Here is an 8,469-nt window from a genome sequence, read left to right as displayed (position 1 = left end):
ACTGTGAGAGGTTATAAATTTGCCTTCCTTGCGCGGCTGTGCTGTTGCTTGGGAGCTCAGCTGGGCCTCATTTATCACTTGTATGGCAATGGGACAGGGGCCTCCCATGGCGAACCGAAAGGAGACCTTTGTTACACGATTGCTCCTTTCACTTCTTCCCCCTGCATACAAGCAAATCCTTTCAGCCAAGCCCTAATCACACCTAGATTAGCCAGTAAAACTAGCTGTGTGCTTAAAATGAGAGCAATTTGGAAATAAGCTCTCTGAGGACTGCCTCCTTAAGCACAGGGGTGGAGGCTCAGCAGGTGACCTGGCCCCTAATCCTCACGTGGGATGTGTGTGTTCCTGCTGTTGCATTGATGCTTTTGTGGGGTGCTGTGCCCAGCCTCCAACATGCTATGGCTTTTGCAAGGAGCAACTGCTGGGCAGGCAGCTTGCTGGTGGTGAAGGAAAAGGGTGAGAAGGGTCTGAGGTTGCGGAGGTCACCTGGGAAGATGCACAACCCCCAGGCACCAGGAAGGTCATGGCTAGCTTTTCCCAGTGTCCTGGGCTCCAGGAAACTCAGCTCAGCTCCCTCTGAGTGCTAGGCTGCCTTCCCTGCCTGTGGTCAGGCTCCTGGGTGGCCTTGTGCACTGCAGCTCATGGGGCACTGCATGGTGTCTGGGGCACCAAAAAACTTGGCTCCTGATGGGCTGTCTGAGAGCGGCCGAACTTGGATGGTGGCACAGAGGAGTCAGCCGGTCACCTTGCAGTGGTTAGCTGGAGTGTCCCTGCCTCAGGAGCTGCCTTCTGGTGTCGTCCCACTCAGCTCTTGAAACCTGGGCTGAGGGTGGGAGGGAGCCCAAATGGGGCATGTAGGGTTGTTTTTCACAGACTGTGTACCCAGCAAGGTGCTGGGTGAGGAGGGGGGGGCCTGGGAGCTGTGGGGATGCCTGACTACTGCTGTTCCCAGGAGCTATCATGCCCATAAGAGCGCTGCTAAAAGCTGTTTCCTAGCAGTTTCTGGTGGGACCCCAGGGCATGTCCCTCTCCTCTGAGCCCTTCCAAAGCCCCACAGGAAGCCTAAAAGAATGAATGTTGCAGGGTAAACCCGCTCAGTTAACATAGCTGAAAACCAAATAGGGCTCAAAGTGATTTACTAACGACGTATAACCCCTCCCCACGCAGGCTCAAACAGGGGATACAGTCCTGCACTCCCTCTCCTGTGAGTGCAGGTTCCCCTGTTTGCCCACCCCTCCCAAGGAGATATGGGTGCTCCAGCTCCATGTGCACCCATGCTGCTCGCCACCATTTGCTAATGCACATGCACCCTCCCTCCCTTTACTCTTATTTTCAAGCTGACTCTTTCCTTCAAAAACCTCCACACCACTCCCTGGCTACTGTTTAGTTTGGCTGATGGTTGTCTTCCACTTCAGCATTATCGATTTTGGGCAAACAAACACCCTTTCGGTGTCCATTTGCACCCTCTGTTACACCCGCATGCTCATCCTAACAGCTCCTGTTATCCAGGCCATTTTGCCAAAGCTGTGCTGTGTGAGCCCCCTCTGCAAGAGGACACCTGAGGGCTGCCCTGTTGGGCTGTGCACCTCACCTGTCCCACAGCCCCCTGGAAGCATAGGCTCCTTTACTCTCTTCTGGCCAGGCTTGATGCTAAGGGAAGCATAGTGGTTACCAAATTTTGCTTGGGTCATTTCTTTGTCCTACAGAAATCCAGATAACCTGAAGCGAGAGCACTTTTTCACCCTACTAATGATTGTCCATAAAGAAATGCCATTAGTAGAGTGAAATAAAGAAAGGTTTTCAAACAGAGGAAGGATGTGATTGCCTTGGAAAATACTTCTAATTTAGGTGACTGGGCTTCACACTATTCTTGTACTATATATCAGGCAGTAGGACATTATATTGAAAACGGTGTTCCCTGAACTGTGGCCCAGTGGATGTCTGTAAGACGTTGGAATATGGCTTATGAAATGAGTATAGTTAATAATAATAATAAAAAAAAAAAAAAAAAAAAACCAAAGAAACAACCCCCACCCTGCTGGGGGGAGGTAGAAGAGCCCACAGAGCCAGTCCCATACATACAGCTAAGGAAACAAAGTCAGTGAGGAAGGAGGAAGTGACGTATATAGTCAGCAGGATGTGAAAGCATGACACAACACAGACATGGGATACTTTTCAAAGAGCTTCTGTAGCCTTTAGGTTGCTTCAAAAAAGGAAAAAACAAAAATTGTGAAATGCTGCTTTGAAGTGTGTCCCCATGGGCTTCTCTGAGCATTCACATAAATGTGGTTGATCATGGTCCCAGTGAATTCAGTGGCAACCCCATCTGCATCACGGGGCCTGGACCGCTCCCCCAAGTAGGACTGGTCCCCAGATGGGAAGTGCGGAGGCACCGTGGGGAGCGGGACGTGTGCAGGAGCCCCAGGCCCTGGGGCAGCTCCAGGCTGTGAAATCCACTTAAAGGGTGGAGCCACAATGATTTCATCTTTTGGGTTATCCTTTGGTATTTTTATTCTTCTTGATCTCATTTGCTGCCAAAATGCGTTAGAAACTGAAAGGCATGGACAGCTCCAAAAAAATGCATAGACTCCTTTCTGAGTACTCTTGTTAAATGGGAATGAATAAAAGGCTTTCTTGCTAGATAAGAGCACATGGAAAACTTGTATAGGGCAATGGGTTGAAGAAGAACACAAACCTGAGTGCAGAAAGGGGAAAAAGACTTTAAACATGCTTACAGTAGAGAAAGGCAAATGCATGTGTGGAAAACATTATGGAAATAATATTTAAGAATAATTTTTTTACACTAATTTTGATAAAATGACTCAGTTCAGCTGCCAGAGCTGAAGCATATGGGATCAATAATAATAATTCAAAGACAGAGAGAATGTATGTAAACAACAGGGGGTAATTCAGCAAGAATCAAGCATGTGTTTTGGCTAATGAAAAGCAAAATCCTAAATCTAAACTCCTGTTGGCACTCGTGATCACTTCAAGCATTTTGGTCACACTTCCCCATTGTGGCCTGGGTTTGGGCTGCCTCTGGCTTAGGTCTGGGGTTGTGCCTCACGTTGAGCCCTCATGTATTTCCCAGTGCCACCACTAAAGAATGTGCCAGGCTTATGCCCACGTGCCACCCTTGGTAGGAGAGCAAGCCTAAGGGAGAGCAGCGCAATAGGGCGGCTGCCAAGGAGCATGGCTGTGTACGCTCCCTCCAGCACCCTTGTCTGCGCCGATGCAGTCTGCGGCGGTGGCGTGCTGCCCTCCCTGCCCCATCATGGTGTGGCTGTATCTGGGCAGTGCCGAGGCATTATGGACCCTGCTGATGCACGGCTGCATCTCGCCTTCCAGTTAAAATCAAAAGAAAGTCTTATGGTGACTTTGCTATATAAGCAATAAATAATGATCTGCTCTGCTCCCTGTCTGTGCGCTAGGTGGCTCCAGCAGGTCCTGGCACTGGGCAGGTGGGAGGGCAAGGGGAAGAGCAGAGCATGAGCATCTTGGCTGTGCTGTGGTGGTACCTGGCTGGGAAGTGTGTGCCCCCACCCCAGGACACCTGGACACAGGCCCCTGGTAGTGGGGGGACATCTGCAGCCCACCTGCAGCACCAGCAAAATACCCCAGGATCCCACTTTGTCCTTAGGGAAGGCAAGTCCTTGTTAGACTAAGGGTTTTGTATCAAATGTGCTCTGAGGACTTCCATAAGGTGTTAAGCAGAAGCTGATAGTCTGCCTTGGCTGGTGGAAAATGGTTTTATTTCCCCTCCCACACACATCCATATGCAGAGAAATAAGGACAGAACAATATATGCTTGTAATTGTCATTGTCGTAAGTGAAGTACTAGTGCCGATGATAGCCAGGACTACTTACAGGTCTGGCAACCGAGGTGTTATTATAAAGACCATTATTTATAGATTATCATTTTACAGTCATAATTTTTTTAATGCAATTGTCATTATCTGTTTATTTATTTATGTGCCTTTTGTGATCTCAACAACTGAGACGACTAGTTTCTTCCCAGAAGTTATTACATTTCAGCATACGCAAGACTGAAACATACAGCAACTGTTCAAGGGCTGAAGAGGCAGAGCGAGGGTAAGGCACTGGCACTACGAAGGATATTACTTTGCTCGGAGAATACGAAGGCTGAAATTTCAATAGCTTTGTCAGGAAATGTCAGGATTGGGGCACTAGGAGGGCTTTCTTCCCTGGGTTGTGAGGGGACCTGTATGATGGTGCAAACAGCTGTACAGGGGGGTTTGGAGTGTGGTCCGGCAACCCACTGATGCATCCCAACCCACTGATGTGATCCGGAGCTTGAAGGAGATAAACCTTTTCAATAAGTATCACCAAAGGCTTTTTTCATCTCTGCAAATCATGTTTTTCTCCAGCACTCATTCTCAGAAATGACTGAACCGTTTTGTCTGAAGTTCTGCCCTCCCTCTTTCTCCTGCCTTTTTTTTACTGGATTATGCATATTCAAAGTGCCAAGTTTCTGTAAACCTGGCACTAGATTGTGGGTCTAACAGTAGTGTCATTAGATTGCAGTATTCCCAGAGCCTGGGAGGACAGAGAGAGAAGAAAGTCTCCTTTATATCCTGTGGACTGCATAATGCAGCATATATTATAGCTTCTTTCCCAAGAAGATCTGTTTTAGAAAGTGGATGCTGTTGTACTAAAAGCAAACAGATTATTTATTTTTAAATAGGATTTTGCTTAAAAGCATTTGCTCTGTTTTTTGCTGCATCTCATTCACACTACATACTTCAGGAAAGCAGTCACGGAAAGACGTACAAGTCCAAGCGAGGAAAGAAAAAGAAAAGCCAAATACTGCATCTGATGAGGCAGTCTGCCATTTTTTTGTTGTTGTATATGACACAAGTGCAACGCAATAAATCTGTGGGCACCATCGGATGCACAGTGTGCATGATGTGAAGTTGTGGCAACCTGATTTCACAAGGTGATTTAGTTGATCTTCCCTGGATGTTGCTCAGTCTCTGCTGAGAAAGAGCTGCTGCATGGACGTCTGTAGACTTGTTTCTGCTCCTGGAGGAAACAAGCGTTTCTGGGCATCAGAGGTGGAAGGGACAAAAAAGTAAAGTGGTGGGAGAGGCAAGCGTTGCAGAGCAGTGGCTCGGGGACAGGTGGGCAATAGAGGTCACCATGTGTATTCCCGATGGAGATCTGCAAATGTCATTGAGCTGGGTGTCGGAAGATGACACCTAATCATAGCTTGCCCCTGAGAGGGGTGGTGTGTAGGGTGTCCGCTGCCCTGCGATCGAGGGAGGTCTCCGGGGCCTGCACTGCACTGGCCTTTCCCTTTTGCACTCTGGATCCAGCACAATGAGGGAATGAAGAGCCTTGTGCTGACACAGCAGTATGATTTTGGTGGTCTTGGGAATCGATATCTAATCTCTTTGTCCTTCTATAACCTCTCAAGGGGAGTTTTCAGTCAGAAGCCTCCCATATGGAGGCTTCAGTTGGATGCAGTTTCCCAGAGCTGACCCCTCGCCACTGAACTCTTTCCACAAAACAAGACTTGCTGGACCCTGGCTTGAATATCATGTGTTTTGAATCCTTTATGGATTACGGGAAGCTGGGTTAACATCCCCGTCCCACCCTGCTCTCCTCCTCTGCTCCTCCCTGCTCCTGAAAATGCTGTGTGCATGGCCAGGAGGGAGGGTGGAGCTGAGATGTCAGCTGGAGCCAAGTTCCTGCTCCAAAAAGTAGGACAACCCTTCCTGGAAGGTGTGGTCCCATCACGATCACACATTTTGACATGTCTAGAGGCTATCTGCACTGAGTGTGTAGGTCTTTATGCGGGTTTGAAGGGCATTTGAGGCCTGCCCATGCTGGGAGACTCTCCAGCTGGCCCACGTGCTGGGAGATGGTGGTGCTGGGGCTCGCTGCCTGGCCAATGGGGCTTGCCAGATGTCAGCTCTTCGCTGTGGGCAGGTGGGGAGAGAGGTGTAGAAGGGGGTGGTGGCTGTGTGAGCCACCAGCAAGCAGCAAAGTGGCTCACCATTCGAAAGCAGCAAAGGCCACCCAGGCCTTCAGCAATTGCAGAAATGGAAAAGGCATGAACTTACGAGGTTTGGCCATATGTCGATTCAGTCACAGCAAGCTCCCCTTTGACTGAAGCGATGGGGTAAAAAACACCAACTTACTGTATGGCTAAGTTAAACGTTCACTCCCCTCACCAACTGCATTACAGGGGTGGTTCTTGGGAGATGGGGAGTAAATTCAGCCAATGCAAATATGTTACAGTCTCCAAATCCTTCAATATCTGGTATGTTTAAACATGGTTTAAGTTGCTGGGGTGATATGACTTTCCATCAGTGGAGATAACAAATTTATTGCTGGGCACCTGTGGATCACTTCAGCTGCAATGTGTGAGGCTCTGCAGAAGCAAAGCAGAGTTCATTCCTTTCAACTGGAATTAAAGGATGGCTCTGAAATGTTTCAGCCATTTCTCTGGAGTGGGGGAGAAACTTCCACTACTACCTGCAGGAACAGACCTGTTACAAGTTTTGAAATAACCTTGATCTCCATGCTGCATTAGGGGGCTCTTTGGGGGGCTTTTCTTTGCTTCTTTCCCCCTTCTGCAGGCTGCATGGTGATGGCAAGGCACAGGATTAAGGGGAATCGCTAATGATCTTGCCTCTCTGCTGGCAGTTGTCCTCCATGAAGCGCAGAGCAGAGACTTAACCTGGGGGTTTCAGGCAAGCACTGTTTTACAGCCAGATCTGCCTGTGTGGTCTGTAATCGGAGGAACAGCTGCCGCAGTGAGAGCTGGGGCCTGACCTCCCCAGCAGTTGCTAAATGAAGCTGATGAAGGTAGCTTGTACTCAGCCCTTCAGAAAACTAATACCTATTTATCTCTGGGTTGGCCCTGGTTCTGGTTGGATGTTATCCTTTCCCTGCCAAAAACCTGAATAATTTTCTTGTTAGAGAAGGCTCTGATGGGCCTGGAAATGCTGGTGACTCCCTTCTCCTGTCTGTGAGGGCTCCCTGGGCCTGCCATTGGATTGGAAAGGAAGGCTTGCGGTGGCCGAGGCTTACTTGTTGCTAGCAAATTCAGTGCAAATATCAGCAGGCCTGTGCTGCAGCAGGCTAGGTTAAGCGTTAGGAAGAAACTGGATGGGTGAAATCACAACCCAAGAGGTAAGGGGGCTTCTCGCTGGACATGATCATCTGGAAATGCCCCAGCGAGCCATATAAATAGCAGACTAACTGGGACTGAGGGCACCATCAAAATCACTAGGGTATGTGTTGAAGGAGAAACTTTAACAGAGAGGGAGAAAGCAACCTTAGAGAGGAGGGAAAGGAGGGAGAAGCACTTATAGACAGCACAAAAGGAGTCTCTTCCTATTTTTGCTTTATCTATGTCATTTTTTTCATCCTTAGAAACCCAGGGCAATGATGAAAAGGAATTGGGCAATGTGAGAAAAGAAGGGAATGAGGGAGCAAAGGGTTGCTGGCCATGGCTGTGCAGTTGTCAGGTAAAAAGCATGGGTCTAGCAGAATGACCTCTGAAAGTTTTAGCCTGTCGGCAGCATTGCCAGCTCTCACAGACCTACCACCTGCTCTAGGAATGGGACTCCGAAACGGCTCAGAGATGCCAAATCCCCCCACTAAGTCTCTAGTCCTGGCCAGGTGTGTCCTTGCTGCAAAAGGCTGCTGGCTGAGGATGTCAGTTCCTGCAACAGCAGGTGCTGGTTCCTCAGAGCAGGGGGAAGATGAGCTGCAGGGTTTCCTCGAACTTGGGGTCCCGGCATAAATGTCAGGAGTTGGGTATTGGGGAGAGGAGAGCACAGAAAAGGGGGACTAGGTGCACATAATGCAAGATATATCAGACATCAAAAGGGAATCGTAATTTGAGCTTTGGTTGTACATCAGATAACATCCTTCCTCTGCTAAGAGGTGTTCATCATCTCTCCTTTTGTCAGTGAAGGATTTGCAAGGTGGGTATTATGGGTATTAAACTGGGGGAACAGCTACCGTTGGTGTGTTTTTTATTTACTTTCAGTGGCTGAGTACAGGAAGCTAGCTAGCAGGTTTCAGGCCGCACTCTGGTTGCCATGCAAGAGCTATCGGAGAGAAGGATGCTCAGCTTTTCTGGGTTTTTCTGTGTGAGCAGTCCTCTGCCTGGGCAGGAGTGTGACACCAGGATGGTGGGGTGGGCCTGGCACAGCATCTGTAGCCCAGGATTGCAGGGAACAGGGCATTTCCAGTTGTAGTTGGGCAATATTGGGAAAGTTTTGGAGACATGGGAGAGCTCTTGAAGCCATATGTACGTCTGAAAACCATATAGGACCAAAATGGGATGATTTTACTAGGCCAACATCTGGGACTGCTGACTCTACACACATGCACGCGATATATGACATGGTTAAATCAGAGCAAGCAATCTTGGCTTGCCATTTCCAGACAACTGACAGTTTGTTTTGCAATCCTAGTGTAGCTTATGCA

This window comes from Dromaius novaehollandiae, chromosome 2 (assembly GCF_036370855.1).
Source record: "Dromaius novaehollandiae isolate bDroNov1 chromosome 2, bDroNov1.hap1, whole genome shotgun sequence".
Classification (NCBI taxonomy): Eukaryota; Metazoa; Chordata; class Aves; order Casuariiformes; family Dromaiidae; genus Dromaius; species Dromaius novaehollandiae.
The sequence above is the reverse complement of the archived record's forward strand: the minus strand, read 5'-3'. Positions refer to the sequence as shown.